Source organism: Dermochelys coriacea, chromosome 2 (genome assembly GCF_009764565.3).
Source record: "Dermochelys coriacea isolate rDerCor1 chromosome 2, rDerCor1.pri.v4, whole genome shotgun sequence".
NCBI lineage: Eukaryota > Metazoa > Chordata > Testudines > Dermochelyidae > Dermochelys > Dermochelys coriacea.
Genome location: NC_050069.1, coordinates 209,374,553 through 209,402,397, shown reverse-complemented (window position 1 = coordinate 209,402,397; position 27,845 = coordinate 209,374,553). Strand labels below are relative to the sequence as shown.

Below are 27,845 nucleotides of genomic sequence, written 5' to 3'. Positions count from 1 at the left end.
AGGTCCTGTGTTCAAATCCACCTCTTTCAGAGTACATGTAAAGAGCACAACAATGGGACAGCCTTCTGGGTTAGGCAAAGGACCCTGGGCTTCACCTTGGGTCACAGTCTCATGATCTGCACTCTTCTAGCTTCAGGGCCTTCCCTCAACTATATTCCCCACACCAGTCTTAGGCTTCCATATTCAACCATTCCTGAGGGTTTGGTAGGGAATCCAGTTCCAATCCAGGGACCAGTGGTAACCAGATAAGTCCCATATCCTAGAGTGCAATGCAGCTGCCTCTCTGGACCACTTCCTCCCAGCCTTTTCTCTTTCCAGTGGGGAAAGATCTTACAGAACTGAACACAAAGATAAACCTTCAGAGAGCCACAGGACCATTCTTTGTTGGCTTGGCAAAGTCACTACCACCAGGCTTCATGCAGCAAGAGCTCCTGTGGGACTCCTTCCCAGGAGCTCAGAGTGTAGGTCAGCCCACCTCTAGTCTCTACCATTACTGAACTCCTTGAGTCTGTGCAATCTTTGCATGTGTTACAGGGTGGAGACACTTGGCCCTGGAGCTGCTCTTTAATCCCTTCCTTTCCATAACAGGCACATTTTGCGAGAATTTGACACAAGTGACTGACAAGGCTAACACAGGAGCAAAGCAAGCAAAAAAAGCCTCCCACACCATGCCACTGGTCCAGTATGTGAGCAAGCAAAGATAAAGGTCACTGCTTACAGGTCTGAAAGGGACTCATTCACATGGAGCCCATATATAGTCAGGTCAACGTGGTCACCCCAATCCAGCCAATCACTGACCTGGCAAATGGTTGCTTGGAATGTATGCAGCCACAGCTCCCTACAGACATAACAGAATGTACAGTGACCTCGCCATTTTGTAACCTCCTAGACAAAGGGTGGAAAGCTTTTGAAACCTGATCATTACTTGGTTAATCTCAAATGATACCATTTGAAACCACATGAGCATTAAAAAAAAAAAACCTACCAGCAGGAAATTCTTTAATTATGGGAAATGTAATCTTCCCCTAGCATTAAACCCCCTCAATCCAATTGTGCAGCTATACTAAATCCCAGGGCAAACATTTGCAATGCATTGCTTTGTGCATATTTAAAGAATGCAGAACACAACAAGTGCATTTTTAAAATCTTAAATAGTGAAGTTCAACACCCCTCCATTTACAGTCAAAGAGGAAAAACAAACAGAAGGAAAGCCAAATTATTTATTTGCACTGTTCTCCACCCCAGTCAAAGGTAGGGGAGAGGGAGGCAATATCTACACACAGCTTACTTTTTTTTTTTTTACAGGTAAAGAAGTGGACACACCATCAGAGGTGTGTGTTTAAAAAGGTAATGCAAACGTTAGCAAGATTAAATTCCATTACATCACCGGGAGCAGGTTATATGAGAGAGTTCTCTGAGAACTAAATAATGAAGTAACTAAACTTCTCACTACAGTCCTGATCCAGAACCAAGTTAAAACAGTGGAAAAGGGTTTTGGATCAGGTCCTATACTATGTAATTTAGAAGGACTCAGAGGAAGGTGAAAATACTGTGCTCACTTTTAAAAGAGGAGCCAAGGTAAATTGTTGAATCATATAGACTTGTGAGTCTGACCTCAGCATTGGGAGAAATAATGCATTTCTAAGGCAGGTCGATGAGTATATTAGGATAGAGACAAACAACCATAACATTTATGATGGCAAATCAGGTCTAAGCTGTTAAAATTTTTAAAATAAACTAAAATAATGGATAAAGGAGAAATGTGGATACAATTTATTTAGACCTTCAAACTTTTTGATAAAGTCCCTCTCAAGAGACTATATAGAAAACTTGATAACCAGCATGAGAGGTAAAGTCCTGTCATGAATTAAAAACTAGTTAGGAGAAAGAAGGAATAGATTACTAGTTCTCAGTATAGAAAGAGGTTATTAACCAAGTGCCCCAATGACCAGTGCTGGAACCAATGTTCAGTATATTATTTCTGGTCTGCAAGTGATGATAAAGAGTGAGGTAATAAAATTTGCTCAAGATACCGAATTATTTTGGTTTGTCAAAACTAGGCAGGATGACTAAGAGCACCAGAAGGATCTAAGAAAACTATTGTAATTAGTTGGAAGACTTAACTGTAAATGAAATTGTGGAGAAAGAGGTGATGCTCATTGGAAGGAACTTACTTGAACTACAGCACAGAGTTCTGAATTAGCTGTACTTCTCAAGTACACACACGATTCAAGAATGAAGGAAGAAAGAGGCATGGACAATCCGACCCCCCCCCCAAAAAAACAACAAAACACCTGAAATATTCTGGTTGAGATTCTGTGTGGTCTCCTCCAGTGCAGTTCAGGGAGAGAGTGCAGGTAATGGTGGCTTTAAACAGCTTTCTGCAGACAGGAGATGGAATCATACAGGGACAAATACGTCTGCTAAAAGGTAGTAAGGAAATCTTTAAGCGATGGATAATGCTGTAACATTATACAGCCACAAAACTGTTTCTTCCCCTTCTATGATGTGTGTACAGTCCCGATTACCATCGTATCTGAGCACCTCACCATCTTTATATATTTATCCTCATAACCCCACTGAGGTCAGGAAGTGCTTTTGTCCCATTTTACAGGTGGGGAACTGAGCCAGAGAGATTAACCCCAGATCCTCAAAGATATTTAGATGGCTAACTCCCATTGCAATCAGTGAGAGTTAGGTGCCTCTCTCATTGAGAATCTGTGCCACAGTGACTTGCCCAATGGCACACAGGAAGTCTGTGGCAGAGCAAGAAATTGAACCCAGGTGTCCGTAGTCCCTGGCTAGTGCCCTAGACAATTCCACTCCATTGTTGCACATTAATCTTGTCCACCGAGGAAGAGTAAACCAATGATGGAAAAACAGCATCCTCTCTCTGCTAAAATATTCTCCTTGAAAATGTGTTGGACGAAATGAGTAGCCTGTGGAGGATTTTAATCCAGAAAACAAAGATCTAATCCCCGTCTGAACAGCAATGATTTCCTCCAGCCTTCCAACCTAAAAGATCAAAGTCATTCACAGGAGATAGCTTTGCTAACCCAGCATGCGTAAAAATTGCAACAAACTCTAAGGGAAGGAACCACAGAAGACAAGAGAAAAGTAAAAAACAATGCTCCTCTGAATACCATTGGCTGTTGTGTTGTAGGGTCATTTCAATCTGAGTACATGACATTGTAATGGTTTCCAGGCATTTAGAAGATTCTATTTTAAAGGGTGCAAATTCCTGCTATACAACCCACTGTTATCCCGCTGAAATAAGTGTTTAAATCAGCACCCAGCAGGACAGAGGAAAGAAAAAAAGCAAAAGGAGAGTGTAAATGCAACAACAGAGCAGACTGCAGGTGAAATGCTGCCACCCTAGCAACCAGATCAATCAACTCCTGTCTTCCTTTAGGCAATGTCAAACACAATGAAGTGGGTTTTAACTAGTAATAAACATTACAAAAAGAGTAACGTACTCTTGGGTCTGTCCCAGCAGCCCCCTGAGGAACGGCCTACATACACTCAACTGTGCCCCAACATGGAAGTTGTCAAATTACTAGCGAAAAGGTTTTCCTCTGAAAGAGCCCAAGCAACAGTTCTGCAATCAAATCTTCATTTTTTTCCATGGCTCCTCCCTGTTTTCAGTCATAAGCTGATTACACCCAAAGAACACCCCAAGCAATTGCCATGAGGAGTAGATTGTGAGCTGCCACCCTGCCAAGAACTTGCTAAAAGGTATTCTTTTTAGCCCAGTTTGGGCAGACAGAATAGGCTACTTCTGTGCCTGTTTGCAAAGAGCCTGCACATCACTCTGTGGAAATTTTTTTAAAAAAGTGACATCATTATCCTGACAAGCAGATGTGCCTATTGACCTACCTGGCACAGAAAATTTCACCCAAGAGGCTCGTCAACAAATGCATTAGAGACAGTGGAGCTTTTAACAGGGAGACGCTGGCTGAGACCTTTATTAATCTTTAAAACTACCTACATTGTGATACATTACTGTAACACAAGAGGTAAAAACTGGTACAGTTCCAATCAACTCCATGAAGTGCTTTTTACAGAAGTACTGAAATGAGCTTAAGAAGTCTGCAAACAGTTAAATCATGTTGGATTAAAAACACTCTCTCAAAAATTGAATTTACAATGCAATAAGATGGATCATTTGATGCTGCTGAGCATGTAATTTTTTTGCTTTAACAATTTGCTAGGGTTTAACAATATCTTGTAATTGGAGCAGGGTAAAGAGTTAGGTCTCCAGTTCCTTAAAGTTACAGATCTCCTTTCTCTGGCAGCAGTGGAGAGGCAGCTCATTCTCCTGAATACGTTCCAGGAATACATAAGTCATTACCAATTATGTTCAAAGCTGTTTAGAGAACATACTGGACTAACCTTCACTGTCAGAAGCTCTCTCGTTACATAGATGAAGAAAAACCAATTGATAATTCAGATGGGAATTACAAATCAGGGCAGGATAATTCTGGGTGCAGCAGCTCCTCCATTGCCAGCACTTCACAGTCCTGAATCAGCATGGGCAGCTTTTGTAAATTCTGTAGCACCAGCTCTCTCTTGATCACTGGGCAGCTTTCTATGCTTTGTGTTCCAGACTTTCCAAACCAGTCAAGAACCCTGCTGCAGCCCATCTTTCAATTTGGTAAAATGGGCCCTACGTGGAGCCTTTGGTACCTCTCCAGCATCAGGCTTCCCCAAAGTGGTTTCTTCTCTTATAAGATCTGGTATAGCCTCATACTAGTCTCCCTGCTTAGGGTCTTGTCAAGTTCCAGGATATTTTATTCCAGACCTTGCATGGCCTGAGTCAAGTAGATTTGTGAATAGTACATCCAGCTTACCACAAACAGTTGCATTTAAGTTTCCCTACATCCCACCACTGTCTCAGAGACGTGTAGAAATGTTTCTGCTGTTGACAGTTCTCCCCCAAAGTGTGAACACTTCTGTGAAGCTGAAGTCCTTAATCATCATAACACTGACCTGACAAGAGGGAGAAAGACCACTGACCTCTTATTTTTGGAAATACAGAACTGATCCAGTCTAGCCCCTGATATCTGACTGGAATTAACTTTGAGCCATTGAGCACTGCCAGGTGAGAGAACCACCACACATCAATCAAATAGGAAACAATTCTGTGCTGGACTACCGGTGTAACGCTTCAGCCTTTCTGCCGTAACTGCACTGATGCCCATGGTTTAGTCTCCTGGAGAATAACAGTATTCTCAAGGTCACTACTAGATAAGACCTGTGTATTATGTGGGGTTTTTGTGCAAATTTGCACACCATCCCAACCCAGAGTACACTACTGGTCTCAATTTCTACCTGTAGGAGGCAGCTCTGTACAGCCTGCTATAAGAAAAGGAACTATGCCGCTATACCAAGATGAACAGAACCACCACTTGAGCACTCCCCTTAGAATTGTGGCTCAATAATACTCTCTCTTCCTATTCTCTTACCTTATTACTCTGGTTTTCAGGATGCAAAGCTGTTTTCTTGCAAGAAAACACTGGCTCTTGTGTTAAAAATTCAAACAACTTTGCCTTTTTGCATCTGGCCCTCCAGCCACTGTGTTAAAGAAGCCAATATAACAGAATGGAAATCAGAATTTGGGGAGGGAGGAGACAAGAAAGGAGAAGAAGTGAAAGAGACCAAATCATTAACAGGTGCATTAATATACTGTTTAGCATGCAATCCAGCTTCTTTAAAAGAGAAGAATTTTGGGCATTCAGGACTGTCAAATGAAACATCTTTTAAAATAAAACACACACCACTATAAATTTGGGAAATAAAGCCTCAATCTCACTGTTCCTTCTTACCAAAGACAGCAGACTGTCTCAAGGGCCTCAAATATCATAGCTTTATTAATGTTAACGGTACTGATCAATTCTACTCACCAGGGTCCATCTCTGCTTGATCTACCAAGTAGAAGTAATTGGTGTATACTAGGGAGCCCCTCCAGAAGAATTAATCCCAGAGTTAGTCCCACCAGATAATCTTGCTAAGATGTTTCTCTTAATATTATTAAGAGAAACAGACATTTATAGGAGTGAGTGAATCACCTCCAGTCACCCTAGCTAAGACCAAATTTACAAGAGCTCTCAGTCTTTATGCTTCAATGAATCCTTATAGCATTAGCACCACTACATCCACAATTCATTGGAGCTCTGCTTGCACAGTGAGGTCTGTCCATACAGAACATCGGACAGGGTTGCGGTCAAAGACTGAAATTCATATGCCAACACTAAGAAATGAACCTTTGCTCCAACACTGGTAGTCAGATGTACTCCAAAAATGCAGAGGCAAAGAACAAAACTGATGAGACCTGCTGCTGGTAGAGATATAAGTCAGGGCTGGTCTACGCTACCGCTTAAGTGGATGTAACTTACATCGCTCAGGGTGTGTGAAAAAGACCCCTCCCATCCCGAGCAACGCAAGTTACATTGACCTAAGTGCTGTCCACACAGGCGCTCTCCCATCAGCATAGCATGTCTGGTAAAGATATGCTACAGCGTTGCCGAAGTAGCACCATAGTGTTGACTTGCCCTGAGTGATAGGAGCAAAAATCATAGTGTATGTTTAGAATACACTACAGATAAGCACATAGCAGTGCTGCCAGGTTTTTAATACAAACCATCAGTAACTAATTTCCTATGTGCATCCTTTGTTTTCGCAACTTTTTAATTGAGTCTATAAAATTGGTGACCAGTCTGATTACTGACATAGCTCTCATCTGGTGCTCCAATTTCTATAAATTCATGAGGTTTACACATGAATTATAAAATGCAATTTGCAGAGCTGTGATCAGCCAAAGGCAGTAAATAAACTAAAGATGAAGAACAATGTGTGTTATGGCACTGCTGAGTAATAAATACTGAAGTGCAGTGACAAGAGCATTCTTTTGACTTTTAGAAAAATGGGGAAGACAACACGTACCTGGAAAGGCCAGTGTAAATAACTGGATTTAACAATGTTTTACTTTCTCAAATGGCAAACAAGTGGCTATGGATTTCTTTTCAAGTAGTGTTTCTAAATTTTAGAAACATGTACTACACTTTGAAGTAAGCCCCCACAGATCTGCTTTGGTCTGGTTAATGCAAACAAAATGAGAACTGAAGTGGATTTGAAAGGTTTCATTTTAACTTCCACTCTCAACATAGGCTCCTAGCGGATCCTAATGAAGCCCTCACCAATTTGCACCAGCTGAGGATCTGTCTGTCAGATGCCATAAACAAATGCTACAGCATGGGAGAATTTGGATATGCAGTGGATAATAGTAAAAGTTTCAAAGAGTTCCTAAGTGATTTAAGAGCCCCCCCAATTTTCAAAAGTAGCTTATCTGCTTTTTGAATTTTTTACTCCAAAACTTAATCCAGGAAAGGCAGAGAAGTGATGTTAGTAGGAAGAGAAAAAACATTTGGGAAATATGTCAATATTCTTACCTCAAAAGTGATTAAGGGCATATGACTAAAAATCATGATGCCTCAGGCCATGCTTGAATCACCACTGTTCCTGGATGTACAGATTAGCTCAGTAGCAAGGCATTCCTTTATGCATCTTCAGTGTAGCCCACTCTAGTGATTGTATTACGAGTTGTGCAGTGATTAAGGAAAAAAACAAAGTCCCAACTCCTGGAGTCCTGTGATTAATTAAAAAAATGTTTCTAGTTCTCGTGATTGTGAACAGAACAATGAAGTTGTGACCCAAGACTGCCTGAAAGGCTCAAAAACTACAAGTAAAATGAACCAAAATGTGCTTTTTGTTGTTGTGGTTTTCTCTCAATTTTTAAATTGATCTCATGAGTGTTTGCGTCCTGACTCACAATTTGTGAATGTTTAGGGTTGGTAATGCTGCATCTTCCAGTGGTCTAAGGAGAAGGGCCTAACCACTGTGGTGATGCTTTTGTCCTTCACATTAGACTCCAGGTACTGCAACTGTTCCTACCTGACATTGAAGGAAACACAACAATGAGGCTGATACCTGATGAGATTGGCCAATGAGAATACACCACACCCAAGTTTAGAAAATCCCATTGCCTCCTTATCCGTTTCAGGAGATATTTCAGTGACCTAGTCTTAGGCCTTGCCTACACTAGAAAGAGCTTGCCAGAATAGCTGTGCCAGTATATCTATACTGGAGGGCAGGGAGGAAGAGTGCTTTTACCAGTGTAGTGTATACCAGTTCCGAGAAAAAGCAGCTATATCAGCAAAAGCACTTTTTTGCCAGTATAACTGTATCTACACCAGGGCTTTTGCCATTATAAAAATGTTGTCAAAAATGACATTATACCAGCAAAAATTACTAGTGAAAACTAAGCCTAACTCTATCCAGCCATTAATGCAGATTTTCAGTGTGGACCACATATTAATATAGAGCTGGTCTCATTGATGCATTGTCTCTGAATTGTGATCACATGGGCATGTACATGAAGGAGTAACATCAGGAAAGTATTTGGCTGTATTAAAAGAAGCTAAAAATACATCAATCTCCTGAAAATGAGGAGAACAGTATCTTGTGACCAATCAGCTCCCCATGGGGCCTCAGTAAATGCTCCATGGGCATAGTTTGTAAATCTCTGCTTTAATGGATTGGGACCTAGTTACCTCAGATGTCATTATCATCCATGACTGCCCAAAGCAGCTATTCATGGATAGTGCAACAAGAGATCCAAAGTTCAGATCATCACGCTGGGAGGCAGCATTTGCATTGGCAGGACTCCAGCTGTAGAACTCCTTGCCAGAAGAGGCTTCCACTGATATTATCTATAATTATCATTTTTACGCTCTTATCACAACTGCACCACAGATGCACAGCTGATGTCAATTGGTGTAGCTCCCCTGAATCCAATGGAGTTATGTGGATTTACATCACTTGCAGCTCTGGCTCCATAGCCACAGTTCTGTCTGACTGTCCACCCACTTGTTTTGTAACATACCACCAAAAAAAACCACACACAAACACAAACACCCCCCCCCCCATCTCTTGGCCATTTATTTTCAGAGGTGTTACTTTTTTGTCTAATTATAGTGTACAAGTTAATTGAGTCTTCAGTTCTACATGAAATATGCTAACTATAGCATCCTCTGAATAATTTCAGAGAAAATGATCAAGACTGAATAAGGGAACGAATGAATGCAGGAGAAAGACATTTGGCGCATACAGCTGTGTCAAGCCATTATGTAATCCCTCTAAGTCACCAGCATGAGTCAGTCTTTTCAGAAAGTTTGAAGGGTTTGGTAAATTGTTCCTAATGCTGAACTAAAGAACCAAAATAAAACAATCAAACAAACAGCCTTTTTGCTAATACACTTCAGTATGACTGGTTTCCTTATATAGCATCCAACATGTAAAACTATTCAATGAAAGTCAATGGCTGAAGAGAAGAATGAGTCAGTGTCTTAGAAGATGGGAGAGAATTTCAGACAGATGGGGTAGGAGAAAGACACAGGAGTCCTTAACTGTGCATGTGAGTCCCTCTATTCACACCCTATTGCAGTAATATTTGTAAAAAAATATGCCAGGGTTGGGCTTATGGGCTGCTGGTGGGGTCAGAGCGCTGGATCAAAGCTGCACAGCCACAAGACACCCTGGGTTACAAGGCAGATGGTGACTGAACTATTTACTGGCTTGGTGAACCCCAAAATGTCACAATGCAGCACAGGGAGGCAAAGGAGATTCAGGATATATCGGCATGCCAGACTATACCTGACTCACATGAAGGAAGACATGTGTTAGCCAAGGCCGCTTCAGAGTATCCACACTGCAGAGCGGCACGTGCCTCATATCCTACATCCTCACTTGCATTTAAGGGCTTTGAGTGTAGATGGTAAGGGGGTTTGGGCAACAACATATGGCAAGCCTGCAGTGTAGATATACCCTAAGTTTGAACAGGATGTATAGATGTGGTAGACAGAACGATAGGGCAGAGAAAGTCTCTGATAAATTACACACGTGCCTTTTCACCCAGTGCTAGAGTAAGGAATCCTGGATACAGCTTAATATTAAATATTCATTCATAGAACAGGTACAACATGGGCAGCAATCATGTTAGCTTCCCCACACTGCTTCCTGCTGATGTGTCACAATCCTGACCCGAGACCACCACCTCTGGGGAGGACAGGGTACTTCAGTCCCCGGGCACATCTAGTTTGTGGGCCTCACAGCTGAGACTGCAGATGATGGTGCCAATGAGTGCCAGCTATGTTGATTCCTGCATATGAGCACCTGTCCACTAGGAACTGGACTGAGGGCACATGTTAATTTCACATAGGCCACACAGCTGTTAGGGGATAAGGACTGTATTATGAGCAGCCAGCAAATTGAAATGGATGGAAACCAAAAGGTGAGAATTCCAGTCCCTTCTCAGCCACCAAGAGCAGAGGCAGCAGGGAGAGCAGGGGACTACACCTTGCACACAAACATCCCCCTCCCTCTCAGAACAAACTCAGCCTTCTGCATTTGTTTTGGGTAGAGTGCACAGTCTGAGAGTTGCCATTTTAAAGACTTCAGTACTGGGACCTCAGGGGTGATTGTTTCAAAACATCCCAGTGATAAGAAATTAACATGTTATTTTCTAATGAGGAGAGACCCAAAGTTGGGGCCTGTCAACCGTGACATTACAAGAGTTACAAAGGCCCAGATCTTTACTTGTGGCGAGGCAATTTCACAGAGAAACTTCGGAGGGGGTTGGGATGCAGAGTGGCATTAAGTCATCTCTGCACTCCCCAGATTTGGGCTTGCTGTGCACCAGGCTAGTTACCAAGGGGCTGTTATGGCAATCAGGGATTGCTGAGGTACAGGAAAGCCCTGGAGGTGCCCGTTTCCCCACATCATGTCCCCCATTCTAGCCACTGATCAATAGTGGGGTATGTGAATGTGGAATATTCCTGGGGCTAGCCATGTCAATTTAGCGTGCCTATATTGCAAAGGAGCCCTAAGTCAGGGGAGAATCTGGGTCAAAAAATCTCTCAACAACTGATTCCAGCTGCAAATCACAACCATTCTCATCTCATTATATTCTGCTCATCACTGAAGAAGAGACTGTCTGGAACATTTGGTTTAAGTTTCACAGTGGAGGTTGTTGAAAGTCAGGCAGGACTATACATGTTCTTGACAGTGGGTTTATGAGATACACAGATAGACATATTGCTCCCTTTTGAAACTGGCCATTACCTTATGTCTAAACATTAATTGTGGTTGTCCAGGAGAAACTGAATCAAATCTAATTTGGTGCTTGGGGAAAACTAGCATGGCCTGCAGGCTACTGCCCACTGTTAAATTAGTTTTTTCAAGTTGTTTATTTCTGCATTGCAGAACTTGCATGGTCACTATCCTATTGCTAAAATAGAATTTCTACGTGTTTGGGAGTATGAAATTAAGTATTCCTCAGAAATGAGTTTCTACATTGAATCTCAATATGGTAGGTGTCATGTTGGCCAAACATGGCCCTCATATGCCCCAGAATTTATAGGGTACATAGCAATGATAGAAGGCAGGGATGTCTTGCTAAGTTAGACCTGTCTCTCCTGCCTTAGACCTTGATCCAGCCAAATAATTATGCCACTTGCACCACTGTACACACATGAAATTTGGCATGATATTCAGTCTCTCTCAGAAGATGCTCTGACTGGAATAGGAGAGTGATTCAAGCAAAATGGAGGGGAAGGAGAAAGTTTGTACATGCTTTCCCTGCATTAGGCCTGGCAAAAGGAATTCCTATCAGTTTGATGAGCACTGCACTAATTTCACTTCATTGAGCGTAGACTGGAGCAGATCTGCTTATTTTCTCTAATGTGTCTTTTTGAGGAACCTTGACTTGGATTTGTTATGCCTGTGAACAAAAACAGAGTTAAAGCTTTTCTTAAAATTCCTAATAGGAATAAAAAGTTTTGACAAAGAAGGTACAACAGTTTTTAGAAGAATTTAAATATTCCCCTGTAGCAACAGGAACTCAGACACCACAAACATTGTGTCAGTGCCTCAGAACTCACTCATTATGGGCTAGATACTGCTACCCTTATGCTGACTAGTGCTTTACTCCATGAGTTGGCCCCAAATCAATGGGACTACTCAGAGTAAGGTACTACTCACTAAGAATGAAGATGGCCAAATCTTACTGTATACATTCTCAAACCACTTGAAACAGCCACAGGTTGCTTGTAGCTCCTGCAGAGCCAGTAAAGGAGAGCATACCCCAGCTCTGCTCAGTCAAGAGCACATAAACAGTGCCCAGATTAAGGCTGCCAATTTTCACACCCTCTAGCCCCTCTTCCCCTGAGATAGTCAGATGGGGCACATAGGAGTTGCCAAGTTCTCCCTGCAGGTCCCACTCCCTTGGAGCACAGCTAGGACCATATACACTTGTTCAAAAGGTGGCTTTCTCCACTATTATGCATGGGTTGATAACATATGCACTGACCTGATGATTCAGAGGGAAGACTATGGAAGCAGTCAGAAGTGTTTTCCCTCCCAGAGCAGTATTTGGAACCAAAAAAACCAAACCAAAAACGTAAGTTAAAAGCAGACAAAATCTCCCATCTTGGGGTTCAAGCCAGAGCCCGGAGCCCTATCGTCCCAGAGGTATTTTTCCCCCATTTCCTAAGCAACAATTCTTAGATACCTTCCTTTAAGCACTTGTGCCAAGGCAGGGGGTGAAGCTGAGCTGGTATTAACCCACTGTTCACCAGAAACTTAGTAATGGCCCTGCATTGTGTAACACCCAAGAGTTTCTTAAATAATTTCAGATGAGAATAAAAGTAATGTCCACCAAGATCACCTCTCTTATTTACTCTTGGAGTTCAGTGTGCTGGTAAGTATTCTCCTGTAGTATATTTTATAGGAGTAATGAAGCTTTAGTAATATTAGACTTCTCCATCTTTGCTGGCAGGCAGGGTGAGGCCACATGCATTTGAGAATGATCATATTTTCAGATGAGCTAAGTGAGAATTAGAATCCAATCCTACAATTCATTGTCTGGGGGCATGAACTATGCTGTGCCCATGCAGAATCCCTTTTCCTTCTATGGGGCTCTATGAGGGTGAGGCAGGCCACCTGTCCACAGCAAACTGCAGGATCAGGGCCTCAGCGGAGAGCTGGTGCCAGTTGTTGCCACCACAATAAGAAGTCTCATACTGCAAGGAGCATCTCAAAAGCCATTTACAACAGAAAAGAACAAGTACCAATTCAAGAGCTCTATTTCAGTTTGATTTTCCTCTGCAAGCAGTGGGGGATGGGTCAACTTTTCAGAATGAAAAATGAGGCTGATCTATATGGGGTTTAAAGCAGGTTGAATCTAGGGAAGGAAACAACCAATCAGCCATTAAGTCACAGGTGTAGAATGCTGAATAAAAACAAACATTCAATAAAACAAATAACTTACTGAAGCATTGTGGGATCTTCCTTCTTTGTGACTGTCAGCCTTAAGTTCTTCATTCCCTTTGAACATTTATTCCTTTTGTCCTCTCTATTCCTTCAGGGAAAAAGCCTTACCCTTTCTTTAAAGCTTTATTCTCTTTGATGTGACATTCCTTCAGTGCTGTCCCACATTCACTGCTCTGATTTCTTAACTAATTTCCTTGTGGTTTCTTTTCTGCTCCACGTCCCTCTTCCACAACCTCTGGTCCTTTCCTTCCCTTGGATCCCTTTCCTCTCATATTGGTCCCTAGCCTTCCCGCCCCCCACCCCCATCATTAAGCCTGCCTTTGCTTCTTTGTCCCCTTGGTCCTAAACACCCCCTCCTCCGCCAGCCAGTCTCTCCATCTTGGCATTGTGTTTCCCCTACCCCCTGTTCCTCCTGCCACAACTCCTAGCATCCCTCTCCTCCATGCTTGCCTGCTGCTAGACATCTAGCAGATTTCTCAGGCCCCTAAGGACAGCCTCAGAAAAATCTTGGCTGTTTCGATGGTGTCGCTGCTATGGATGTCACGGGGCCATAGTCTAAAGACATTCATTAATATACAGAAGTAACAGAGAAAGGGATTGTGACCTGGTAAGCTGCAAAGACAATTCTTCAACAGTTCCTGATAGTGCTTCAGCCTCATTATTGCCCCTATCCATTTAAAGGACGGGAGATATTATTTCCCCAGTAAGTGACATTTTAAAATGTATTTTGTCCATTTTTATTAATAGCAGCAAGAAATTGGATGCGAGAGGGAGGTGAGCACTGAAAACAAAGTGGAGGCATTTCAATTTCCCGTTGGAGATGCTCTTCTCCTTCCATGGATCAGTCTTCCTACCACTGTCAATCCTACCTCATTGTAACTAGCCTGCAAGACAACTTACTTGTACCTTTCGTGTATTTACATTTCAGCCTTTTTTGCTTTGCTCCTGTTTTACATAATTGCAGAACCCAACTCTGCAAAGTGCTCCAGATGGGACTGTCACTCCCCCTAATGGTCCCCGCAAGCTGCTGTGGCAGCAGACAAGGGCAATCCAAGTCTGTTAGCTGAAACAGGGGGAAAGAGTGCTCTCTGCAGGACCCCTCACAAACCCCAGCATAAAGGGTGTGTCGGGGAGGGCAGGATGTGTGCAGCATTATGGGGTTGGTCCAGAAGGCGGGGTGCCGGAACAGACAATAGCCCCTAGGGAACCATCTTGGCTTCAAGAGCAGCCCTTGAACAAAAGGTTCAAGTTCTGAGCTGCAACTCCTGGACATGCATCACAAACTCAAGTTATTGCTCTACTCCATTTCCTTCTGTTAAGTGCTTTTATAAATAGCTGGTCTGATGGCAGAGGCTGACTTGGATCATCAGATCAACTACTCACCCCAGCCTAATTTGGGAGGCTTTGAATTCAAATTCCTGTATCAAAATCCACCTTGTTGTTCTGCTTCCTAGGTTGGGTCCAGAATCAGAAGTGGCCATCGTTCCACCTCCTGTTCAGATTTAAAATAGTTCATGTGGTCTTACGATATTTCACCAGTTTCAGGCCAAGATCTTCCAAAACTGGCTTGCAAGATTTTTGTGCTTTGCCATGCCCCAACCCTACGTCTGGCTTGGCATCGACCATATTTTAATCTAAACCCAATACTGATTCAGTATGGCCTCCTTGACGCCTATCGGGGGCGGATTCTTTTCAGACTTGACACTGGTTTTACACCAGTGTCATTAAAGTTATGCCTGATTTACACCAATTGGAGAAGAATCAAGCCCTATAATTGTAAACAAGAAATCCCCCGAGATACAATACAGCGCTTATTAGCTTTTATTCATTCACAGGCAAAAGTTAGGTGGAAGAGGTTAACTGAAATGGATGCTAATTTTCTCAAACATTTTCTTGCTATCTTAAATCAAAAGTTGTTAAAACTACCAGTGTAACAATTACACCGAACTGAAAGAAAAAAAAAATCACTTGGCAAACAAAGAGACGATATCAAAACCACTGCTACACTGGCTGGAGACGGTGGCAGCATCTATGGGCACTAAAGTGGCACAACTATAGGGCAGCAGCGCCAAAATGTAGACACTTCGTAGAGTGATGGAAGGGTCTTTTTCATCACTGTAGCTAATCTACACCTCCAATCAGCAGTAGCTTGGTTGATGGAAGAATTCTTCCATCGACTTAGCCGCGTCTACATTGGGAGTTAGGTTGGCTCAACTCTGGCACTCAGGGATGTACATTTTCAACCCCACCCCCCCAGAGCAATGTAGGTAAATTCATCTAATTTAAGTGCAGACCAGCCCTGAATTGCTGTGTGAAATAGCCATGTTGTGGAGTAACACTAACTCCTAACTTTTGGTGCAGAGTAGAGGGGCAGCAGAAGTACAAACAGTTTGTCCCCAGAAGGAGGGACAATGCCATGACAGCTAAACTTCAAAGCAGCAGTAGCAGCGAGAACAGCCTTGGAGAAGGTTCTCAGCTAGCTACAAGTGAGAGATCATAACCAAGGTCAGCTAGCACTGCAGGAAGCAGATATGAAGATTATGTAAGTATTGTGTGTAGAGCTGGGGACAGAGGAGAAACAGAAAGTAACCAAAATTGAGAGATGACCAGTACCCTGTGGTCACAAACTTGTGTCAACCCACAGTAAAACTAGAAGAGTTAGAGAGCAACAAAGCATGTGTGTCCTTTTAATATTGTTCTCACTGAGCATCATTTTAAAATAATATTGATCATCTGTGATGGGGTTGGGACTCACCACCGCAGTGCCTCCTGCCACTCACTCTGGGAATTAGCTCAATTCATACGGAGCGCCCTCTGCCAGTGGGCGTCCCATCAGTCCGTCTCTCACCCTAGATCGGCATCTCAACCCACGTTGCTCCAAGCTTGCGTCGTCGTCTTCAGGGCACTACCCTCTGGCAGTACCCACTGCTCCGGTCTCACCCCCTTCCGGGGGTTTGGTGTTATCAGCAGTCCTTCTCTTCACCCCAGCACAATGGCCAACCACACCCCAAAGTCTAACTCTTTTTGGCAGGGGTCTGGTGCAGTCTGTGATGGCCACTCCAAACAGCCAGGTGGAAGTGCAAGGGGGAGGGATCCAGGCCCGCCCTCTACTTTGGGTCCTGACCCAGGGACCCTTTGGCAGCAGCCTTCCTGCCTGCCCTCCTTTTCTCCCTGGGCCATTTCTCCTTAGGTCCCTTTACACTGACTAGGCCCCTTTTCTCAGGGCCCGCAGCCCAGCAGGTACCGGGTGGGAGTTCCCTTCTGCTCCCCCTGCCTGCTCAGCACTGTCCCTGTCCCTGTCCCTGTCCCTGTCCCTGTCCCTGTCCCCGTCCCCGTCCCCGTCCCCGTCCCCGTCCCTGTCCCCGTCCCTGTCCCCCTCACACAGGAGACAGACCTTCACCCTCTGAAGGCCTGGGAGAGACTACCTGCTCCCTTCCTGGGCAGCCTTTATATAGGGCTAGTCTAGCCCTGATTGGCTGGCTGTAATATTGGCCCTGATTGGCTGCTGCCTTGCACAGCTGCTCTGGCCTGTTGTAGCCCAATCTGGCATGGGGGTGGGGCACCGCCCCACCACAGCATCATTTTAAATAATCTTTTAAAGAACTCTGACACTTGGCAATACGATTAATGAGGATGCTTATGTTCTTGCCTATGGTTTAATTATAGATCAACATTAGTGATATATAATTAAAACAACAGGCAAGAACATAGATCTCCTTCTGTGGTTTTAATTATATATCAACATCAGTAGAGAACACACTAGATGCAGAGACATCATCGTCAGATTCGACGGACAGCCGTGATTGACATTGGTAATACTGAATACTCTGCAATGCCTCCTTTAAATAAAAAATGAAAATGATAATGGTCCGTCACATCATTTAGAGATGAATGTTATAGATTTACAACTTAGCTTTTAGAAGAGATGCTTGGAGCTCGATTCTGCTAGTACATTTCATTTGAGTTTCATAAATAACTAAAAGATGTTCATTACAGAGACAAGGTAGGTGAGGTAATACCAGAGTGCACAGCTAAATGCAAGGTGGAACAGATTAATCTTGTTTTTAATTGTGAGTACTTTTCCCAGATCTGAAGAAGAACTCTGTGTAAGTGCAAAAGCTTGTCTCTCTTACCAACAAAAGGTATTACATCACCCACTCTGTCCCTCCAACATCCTGGGCCCAACAGTGCTACAACACTGCAAACATAAAAGTTGTTCATTTTCACTGACACATTTGCCAATCTAAATGTTTGTCTTCCTGTAAATACTAACTATTTAATGCTTTTGATGAAGTCATGATTTGCTAATGCACTTTCAATTTGATACTTGGAGCTAATGCCACAGCTTTTTTTGTATTTCAATCTATACTTTTGGTGCCATACCTTTCTATTCTAACAGCTGTGCCTAAGTTTTAGATTAGTCATGAAACTTGACTACCAATGACTGCCCTAAGAGAACAGTCATACTACATATTGTATATGATTACCAAAACCTTTATTGCTCAAATGCTTAGAAAAGGGAGTGGGGTGTAATGATTAAATCCCAGAAAAGCAGATTTATTTTTCCCTTGAGCGTCAGAGACAGATCAAGAAAATGGAAATGAGTAATTATGAACTGAATGACACAAACAGGGGAGCTGATTAACAATCCCATTGTATGGATATTTTTTACTTGAATAAATACCCTACCCTATTTACATATAGGTATTCAAAATTAGTAGGGGCAATTTTTAAAGAAATAGTAATATCAGAGAATTTTAAGTATAATAAGATTTCAGTGTATATCTATATTTTTGCAGACATTTACTCTAAAACCACTTATACGTATGCTGTAAAGCACCTCTAATGTAGCCGTATCTGGGGTAGCAATCACTGAGCATACAGCACAGCAGTGCACACACAACACATTCATGCCACCTTACTACACACACATGCTCAAATGTGCATGTAAAGATATGCTAACAAAATGGACATACTTGCCTTTGAAAATCTGGGCCTAGGATAACAAAAAAAGGATAGTGATACTTCTGTGAAGTGGACAGATTTTATTTATCAATAAATCAAAGACAAAAATTCCCAACTGGAAAAAAGCCCTAAGAAGGAAGTGGTTAGAATTAGGTAGTGGGGGTCAAGACGCCCCCACCGCCCCATCCCAGTATCACTAACTTTAGATTCATAGAAACAGATCTGGCATATTCAGGAACGTTCTCAACAAAATATGCAAGTTTTAACCTCTGTAAACTGAATACAATGTTTGCAGGTTCTACAACAAATATTTCAGTATATTAACAGCTCTAAAGCAGTGGTTCCCAAACTTGTTTCGCTGCTTGTGCAGGGAAAGCCCCTGGCGGGCTGGGCCGGTTTGTTTACCTGCCGCGTCCACAGGTTCGGCGGCCACTGGGAGCCACGATCAGCTGAACCTGCGGACATGGCAGGTAAACAAAGCCTGCTATGGGCTTTCCCTGCACAAGTGGTGGAACAAGTTTGGGAACCACTGCTCTAGGGAAAGGGACCTGTAGAAGCAAGAAGCAGAGAAAGAGTTGAGAGGGGCACTGGAGGTTCCAGGTTCTTGGAATCAAATGAATCTTTTCATCTAAAAATAAGAAAATAAAATCAGAGCTGTGGGTCTCTCTTCTGTGGCCCAAAGGTTTTGTTTATACTATGCATCTTCTCCACTGAAACCATTGCAGGTTTTCTCCCTTTCAGTCCTAGTAAAACAAGTTCTAGCTGTATGTCTGTTGGCAGCAACTTGGCCAGTCTGACTTCAGGCCTGGTTGTTGCCTCAGTTTACCTTTCTTCCCCAGTTAATCAGATTTCACACTGCAAGCGTTTTCTCAATAATCCTTCCATTTTAGAGGCTTAGCTCAAAACAGCCCAAATCTTCCACTCAGCCTTCCTGGCTGGCTCACTCTCTCAGGGATCTTAGACCTGTCCCTGCTGAGGTTTTTCTTCTGAACACATACCAGCTCCTTGAAGTCTCTCTCCTAAATGACTTCAGGATGCATCCACGCCTCTCAGCAGGCCTGGATTTTAGTTACATGCTTCCTATCATATGAAGCTTGAATTAATTCCCTCTACCCTGGTGAAGGGGGCTAAGCCTACCACAAATGAAGCTGAACCCCAATCCCCTTGAAGGGCTAGCTTACCCTGGACAGTTTGCCTCCAGACATTAGCTAGTGACAGAGGTGAAACTCATGCAGGGCCAAATCCTATTCTTCCATAGAAGGACAAACCAAGCAACGACCTCAATTTGGCCCTCAGCATTTGCATATATCATTAGAAACCATATGACTTACTAGGCAATATTGTGTGTTCAGGGAAAGTTCTCAAGCTGATATGTAAATCTCAGCACAGTAACAAACATCTAGGTCTTGAAGTACCATGCAAAAATAGCTGGCAGAATGACAGATAAAAGGAAAGGAATTTGAGAAAATTCTCTCATTGAAATCCCTTTATCTTGAATGCTATAGAGAGAGATTTTATAATTAGCTTTAGTGAAATTAGGAGCTTCAGGAGTTGTATTAGAAGATAAATTTCTTTCAATTAAGCTATCATATCATGCTCACTGCCAAAATGAAATCCTGCAAATTGAGGAATGGCAATTTCTTACCTGATAATTTGGTTTCTTCAAGTCCCTCTTTGCCAATCCTGATAAAGAGGGTTCTCCTACCAGCACAAAGAAAAGGAAAAAAAAAGTCTTTACAATGTAATTCCTTTTTTATAGGGAGGTTTGGCTGAACCAGATTCTGATTATGTCTGCACTGAAATTTTTTTTTAAAAAAGTGATTTAGACTTGGGATAGCTAACCTGAATTAGCTAACTGGGTTTAGAATAGCAATGAAGATACAGCATTTAACTCTGGTTAGTGCCTCAAGCTAAGCCTGTAGGGTAACCTAGGGTTGAAATTCAGCCTCTAACCCAGGAACGCTTCATGAATTTGCGTGTCATCCTTGCGCAGGGGCCATGCTAATCTTCTCTGTATCTTTCCAATTTTAGTGTATGTGCTGCCGTGGGCAAACTTTTTGGCCTGAGGGCCACATTGGGGTTCCGAAACTGTATGGAAGACAGGGTAGGGAAGGCTTTGCCTCCCCAAACAGCCATGCCTCCCCAAACAGCCGGGCCCCTGCCCCCTATCTGCCCCCTCCCACTTTCCACCCCCTGACTGCCCCCCCTCAGAACCCCCAACCCATTCAACCCTCCCTGCTCCTTGTCCCCTGACCGCCCCCTCCCAGGACCCCCCCTTAGGCACCCCCCCCAGGACCCCAGCCCCTATCCAACCCCCTCTGCTTCCTGTCCCCGACCCCTATCCAACCCCCTCTGCTTCCTGTCCCTGACCCCTGACAGGCCCCCCAGGACTCCCATACCTATCCAACCCCCCGTTCCCCATCCCCTGACCACCACCCCCAGAACCTCCACCCCATCCAACCACCCCGCTCCCCACCCCCTTACCATGCCGCTCAGAGCACCAGGACTGGCAGCCATAAGTAGTACACCATAAGTAGCACATTCCTATGGGTAATTTAATACACTACATGTGGCCTGCAGGCCGTAGTTTGCCCACCTCTGCTCTAACCCAAGTTAAAAACCAAGTTCCCATATCTTCACTGCTATTTTAACCTGGGTTAGCTAACTCAAGCTAAGAGACACATCTTTTTGTAGTCTAGACATACCCTTAGAGACTGCCCAAGCAAAACAAATTCCATTAATTTTAATTCAGTATTTCAGGAAAAGATAGGCTGAAGTCTACCACCATGTGACAGGGTTCACCCACCAGAGCAGTGCCTCCTGCTGGTTGTCTCAGGGATTAGATCTCTGCCATCAGCATGCCCTCTCCTGGGTGGTGCCTTTCCTGCGGCCTTCACCTGCAGATCCATCTCAGCCCAGGAACTACAATGTCTTTTTCATGACTCAGCCCTTCAGTCATGCCACGATCCATGTTTCCCCCCTGGGAGGGGAAGGGGAGAGGGAGTGTCTTCTGGTTCTATAGTCCAGACACTTCCCCAGTGGCAAGAGGAGGGGACAGCCCACCCACCAGTCTGGGTCCCAACCCAGGGACTTTGTAGATAGTAGCCTCCTTCTGCCACTCCTTAACTTTTCCACCAGTGCTGCTTCAATTCCCTGGGCTACTTCACCGCAGCCCCAGCACCTTCTTTTCCCCCTTCTCAAGGCCTCCAGCCCACAAGTCCCAGCAGCCAGCCATGAGCTCCCTCCTGCTCCCCCAGTCCATGCCAGCAACTGCTCTGTCAAAGATGTTACCTTCCTGCAGCCCCCTAGGAACACAATCCTTGCTCCTTAGACTCCCTGAAGCAACTGCCAGTCTCTGGCCCTGCAGCTCCTTTTATGTAAGCCCACTGGGCCCTGATTGTCTGCCTCTTGCAGCCCTTCCCTGATTGCCTGTGGCTCATGCAGCCTCTCTAGGCTGCTTGGAGGACTCACGTCCACTCTGGGGCTAAGACAGGGTTAATCCCTTCCACACCTGTGTGGGGCAAACATCCGATCACACAACAAAACAAAAAACAGATGGGATAACTTGGCTTGCCTAGGAGGACATAGAGAAAACAAATGAATAGAAAAGAAATTGGTATTCTCCAACATCCTACTGTGCCAGTCCACCGGGTGAGAACGAAAACAGCAGTGGCTAAGGCCAGAACAGACGTAGGCTATCTGAAAAAGTCAAATGAGTACAGTATACAGGACCCAACTTTCAATTGGGGCACCAGCAGAAACTGCCACCACAAGTCTTTAATGGAAATTATATGGAATTATGCTTTATACTACTTTAGGTGGGAAGCACCCCCTTTCTCATCCTGAGAGACAGACTGCTTTCATGGAATTGGCCTTGAAAGAAAGCAAAGCATTTGAATCCTGAATAGAATAAAGTTTTGAACCCAATGAGGCTGAGAAATCTTTGTTGAAGCCCGTATTATCAGATTAATATGCAGACCCCTCTTCACATAAAGGTTGTTTCTCATTTCAAGATGACAGACAGAGTCAGGAAAGAGACTTTGGGGAGGAAATGAAAACAAGCTCAATTTCAAGTTTGTTCTGACAACAAGACCAATGGCCCTGCACCCCCTTGCAGCCTATATGGCTTCCTCTCCCAAAAGGTTCATTTCCATCATGGTGGACCAGAGAGATCGAAGGACAAATCCTGGTGGATATTCCCATCATGTAACCCACAGATTAGAGCAGGCTTCATCTCTAGAGGCAAGGAAAGGTGAGCCAGTGGAGCTTGGTTGAAGAGAAACAATGGCTGAGATGCCAAAGCAGGACTGGTTGCATATACCCAGGGCAGTCGCACCAGAGACATCCCCATGTAGCCCAGCACTTGAAGACCCAGCCAGGCTCTCAGACTCATTGAATCAAGGAGATGACTTCAATCTTCAGTTTCATGATGAGATGCTCTGGAAGGAACTCCTTGTTGACCTAAATATTGGACTTGGCTCCAAGACAGTTCCTGAGACAGAGAGAGTTCTTGGCTTGATTTATCACCCTGCTCTAAGATTCCAGAAAAAATGGCACCCTGCTAACTGCCAGGGTTGCCTTTCTTCTTGATTTTAGCTGCCCCAACCAATCATCCAGGGCTCTCCTGGAGAGCAGTGACCAGTGCCACCTAGTTGATTGTGTGGGATATTGTGGCCATGAAGACAAAGCAGGGTCACAAATGGAGGCTGCTTGCTCACTAGTTGATCTCGGACAGCTGGACATTTAGACCAACTGTCTCCATTTAGATGACATAGCTTCTATTTGCCAGTAAAACACTGACCATTTTCCTACTCTTTCCCTCCAAGATGCTCATTAGTCCAAATGATTGTGATGGAGGTAAAGAGGTATGTGCCTATTTCCCCCAGTACCAAAATGGCCCTATATTTACAGTGTTCAAATGTAAAAAGGCCTTAAACTTCTTAGAGTACTCTGAGCAGAAGAAAAAATAACAACCTCTTCACTACAAGAGTAGCCTACTCAAAACCTAAAAATAAAGGAAAGGGTTAGGGAAAACATTTATTAGAGAAAAGGGAAACACCCCACAATCTAACCTGATTACCCAAAAGAGCTGCCTTAATTTCCTGGAAATGGAATAACAACTAAGACGAGTCAACTGGGGAGTGAGCCAGACTCTGCTGTTTTAGGAGTGAATTCACAAGAGCGTTGGTATTTTTTGTCTTCACTTATCAGTAGGATTTGTATCCAATACCTGGAATTGGCACAGAAGGACATTGGAGGATTGGTATTATAAAAATTGCACTCTGCAATAAAAAGGTATCATTTATCAAAAACATGGAAAATATTTTTAATAAGAACCAGAGGTTGTTTTTCATATTAATGCTAATGTAAGACTCCTTTCTACTGAGCTCTGTTCCCTCTTCTGTCAATTATTTCCTATAAACTAATGACAGCCAATGGTATCACTGTCTGTACCACCCAGGTAAAGATCGGATCCAGAAGAGAAATCTAAAGTTATACCATCAGCTGTAATGTAACTCAATCATGTGGTGTAAATGGGGACATTAGACTCTAGCATTACAGAGGAAGGATCAAAGTCTAAGGCTCTGCAAAAAGTCATATGATACACGTAGCAAGTAATCCTCATACTCTCTTTAAACCAGCTGATTTACTAATGTGGGATATATATCACCAAAAGGTGGGATAAAAGGGAGTAAAATATGGAACATTGAGCCAAGATGGCTGATTTCAGAGGGAAATCTGAACATAACAGGCAACTGATAGAAGGAAGATGTAGGAATAGAACAGACATCCCAAACTATGGGGCGCGCCCCTGGGCGAGGGAGGAGGTTGGAGGAACATCCAGGGGGCAGAACAGGGCCCAGGCCAGCCCCCATGGGGGGCGGTAAGGAGGGAGTGCCACCCAGCCCCTCTCCATCCCCAGCTGTGCTCTGGTCCTGCCCACAGCTGTGTCCCTGGCTCCTGGCCCTGTTCCCAGCCCCATGCCAGCCCCTGCCCACAGCTCTGTCGCCAGCCTGGGGCTGATGCTGAAGGCGAGGCTGGGAGTGAAACCACACTTGGCTGCCGGACTGGCTGCCAGCCCACACTGCAGCCTGGCTGTGGCTCCATTCCTGCCCCCAGCCTCAGCCCCTGGCCATGTCCCCACTCCCAGCCCCAGCCCCACCTCCAGCTGCGGCCCCTTTACCCTGTCTGTTTCCCCCTGATCCCGAAGCCGTGGCCCTACTCTCAGCCCTGGCTCTGGGGGGACAGAGGGGCATGGACAGGGGTAAAGGGGGCCATGACCAATGTTCCCTCTAATTTTTGACAGACCGTGTGCGCAAAAAATTTCTTCTGTGCAAATTGTTGTATGTGCAGTGTTTTGCCATGTGCGCAGAGTTTAGGATCTGTGTGTGTGCGCACACGCGCACAGCTTAGAGGGAACAGTGGCAATGACCCTCAAAAGTTTGGGGACTGCTCGAATAGAAGAACGGGGGGGGGAACAGAATTAAAGAATTCCATCTAATGGGACCTTCATTTAAAACATGCTGAGATACCAGAACCATCAGTGAGAAGAGAGATGTGTGTTACTGCTACGAGTGCTTCCATTGGTTCTCATATTAGGTTGTGATATTTTGCACCTTCCCAATGAGTTAAAGCACAAGCATGGTGCTAATCTTTATAGCAGCAGGGCATGTAATGTGATGGAATATTTCATCCTGCACCAAACTTTATTTTTCCTTCTATTTTGATCATGGGTTTTACCTTGATTTCAATCTTTTGATCCCATTCATGTGCAGAGAACCCACTTCCTCCTCTTGATTGGCTGTCTGACTTAGCACTACATTTTACTGCAAAACTTTCCTTCTGGATTTTTTTCTTTCTTGGGTGGAGGGGAGGAAGGTGGTTTTGTGTGTGTCATAATATTATACTGAGATGTCATATCACTTTCACGAGGGCTCAGGTTGACACAAACACGTTAGGGCTTGATCTTTCAAGGTGTGGAGCACATTGGCCCTGATCTAGTAAGGCACTGAAGCACATGATTAACTTTAAACAAGTGAAGAGTCCCGAAATATGCTGAGTACTCCTTACCAGATCCATCAAAACACTCAGAATGCTCAGAATCTTGTCAGATTGAGTCCTTAAACATTGCAAAAGGTGTCCATAATACAGTTTAATAGAGAATATGCCTTCTACTTAGCATACTTACATTCAGAACCTTATTTCTAGTTTCAACTGTGTATTAACTTATAGAAGGAATGGTGCTATGGTCTTCTAAATACAGCAGAATGTGTTACACTTTGCCTTATGCTAGAATATCCATAAATAGAGTGAGATAATATAGCGGTAAGCAAATTGGACATACCTAAAATAAAAGGCTGACCCACAATTGCAACTATTACATATTTTAACATCTTATTTTGTTCTGTCCGAGTTTAAGGCCAGAAAGAATCATGAGGTCATCTAGTCTGACATCCTGTATCATAGGTCACCAACACTACCCAGCACCCGCACACTAAACCTAGCAACTGACACTAGACCAAAGTATTACAGCCCACAGTAGATCAGACTGTCATGTACCACTGAAAGAGAACAGGAAGAATCGAGGTGCCTGAGGCCTCTGCAATGGCAGGGAAATGATTAAGTGAGAGATACCCAGGTAATCCTTGCAACTGACCTGCATCGAAATGCTGCCGAGGAAGGCAACCCCCCATAGGGTTGCCTGGCATTTGGTTTCGACCGGAATGGCTGGTTGAAAAGGGACCCTGGTGGCTCTGGTCAGCACTGCTGACCAGGTGATTAAAAGTCTGGTTGGCGGTGCACCGGGGCTAAGGCAGGCTCCCTGATTGCCCTAGCTCTGCACAGCTCCCCGGAAATGGACGGCATGACTGGACCCTAGGTGGAGGGGTGATCAGGGAAGCTCCACATGCTATCCCTGCCCCCAGCGCTGGCTCCACATCTCCCACCGGGAACCACAGCCAATGGGAGCTGCAAGACCGGCTCCTGCGAGCATGGGCAGTGCACATCTCACAGAGCCCCCGGTCTCTCCGCCTAGCAGCTGGACATGCCATCCACTTCCGGGAGCGGCGCAGAGCCAGGGAGCCTGCCTTATCCCCGCTGCACCACCAACCAGGAGCCGCTTGAGGTAAGTGCCGCCCAGCCAGAGCCCACAACCTGAACCATCTGTCCCAGGTCGGAACCCCTTCCCGCACCATAACTCACTCCCAGACCCTGCACCCTGAACCCTCTGGCCCAGATCGGAACCCCCTTCCACACCACAACTCCCTCCCAGACCCCGCACTCCTTCCTGCACTGCAAACGCCTTGGCCCCAGCCCAGAGCCCCCTCCTAAACCCCAAACCCCTCATCCCCGGCCACACCCCAGAGCCCACACCCTCAGCCAGAGCCTGCACCCCCTCCCACAGCTCAACCCCCTGCCCCAGCCCTGAGCCCGCTCCTGCACTCCAAACCCCTTGGCTCCAGCCCGGAGGCGGAGCCCCCTTCTGCACCTCAAACCCCTCATCCCCAGTCTCACCCCAGAGCCCGCACCCTGCAGCTGGAGCCCTCACCCTCACCCCCTCCCCACACCCCAACCCCCTGCCTCAGCCTGGAGCCCGCTCCTGCACCCTGAACCCCTCATTTCTGGCCCCACCCCAGAGCCCATGCCCCCTCCCGCATCCCAACTCAGTGAAAGTGAGGGTGGGGGAGAGCAAGCGACAGCAGAAGCAGGGCTTGAGTGAGTGGGGGACGGGGCCTCAGAGAAGGAGCAGGGCAATGGTGTTCTGTTTTGTGCAATTAGAAAGTTGGCTATCCTAACCCCCCACCCAAGGCCATTGCCAGTCTGACCTGCTGGAAATTCCTTCTTGACCCCGCATCTGGCAATCAGTTAGGCCATGAGCATGTGAGCAAAAGAACCAGCCAGCCAAGCAACACACAGAGAAAAAATACTCACTGCAATCTCAGACAGGGGCAGCGAGTTATATGGGCCCATGGTGCCCGGGCTCCAGCAATATTCAGGGCCCAGCTCCACCAATGTTTGGGGTCGGGTCTCTCCCCCGACCCCACCTGCTGCCCACGTGCACCTCCCCTGAGTGTCTCCGAGACCCCACTTGCTGCCCCCCCACCCGTGCGTCTCCCCAGGGCCCTGGAGCGTCCCTGCCTCAAGTAGGTGGCTGCCCCCTGCAGCTCCCCCCTCTGCTTTGATCTGCTGGCTCCTGGCATCAACCGCTGCCACAGGGTCCTAGTACCGCCCATCCACTAGTGCCAGAACAGGCTGACCCCGACCCTACCCTTTCATCTTGGACCCTTCCCTTTTCCAGCGGGACCCTCCACTAGCACCGGGGCCCCCCTGCTTGCAGCCACCGCTCCTGCCCCACGCTGGGCAAGGGGCAGCCCCATCCCCCGCCGCCAGTGAGGCTACAGTGAGGGGCAGCAGCAGGGGAGGAGGCGGACATGTGATGGCAGCCCCTGCCCATCACCCACCACAGGGGAGGAGGGGGCCCTAGGAGCATGTGC

At 45.1% G+C, this 27,845-nt stretch overlaps 1 long non-coding RNA gene and 1 other non-coding gene across 2 annotated transcripts; both read right to left on the bottom strand.

Moving 5' to 3' along the window:
- Positions 1 to 18,774: 18,774 nt before the first annotated feature.
- Positions 18,775 to 21,690, bottom strand: LOC119850387. The gene is made up of 4 exons (XR_005290831.2): positions 21,643 to 21,690; positions 21,158 to 21,331; positions 19,997 to 20,052; positions 18,775 to 18,979 (listed from the first exon to the last, which is right to left on the bottom strand). It is a non-coding gene; the product is annotated as an uncharacterized LOC119850387 (long non-coding RNA).
- On the bottom strand, positions 20,300 to 20,403 carry LOC119852332. Its single transcript, XR_005291602.1, has one exon. It is a non-coding gene; the product is annotated as a U6 spliceosomal RNA (small nuclear RNA).
- Positions 21,691 to 27,845: the final 6,155 nt, after the last annotated feature.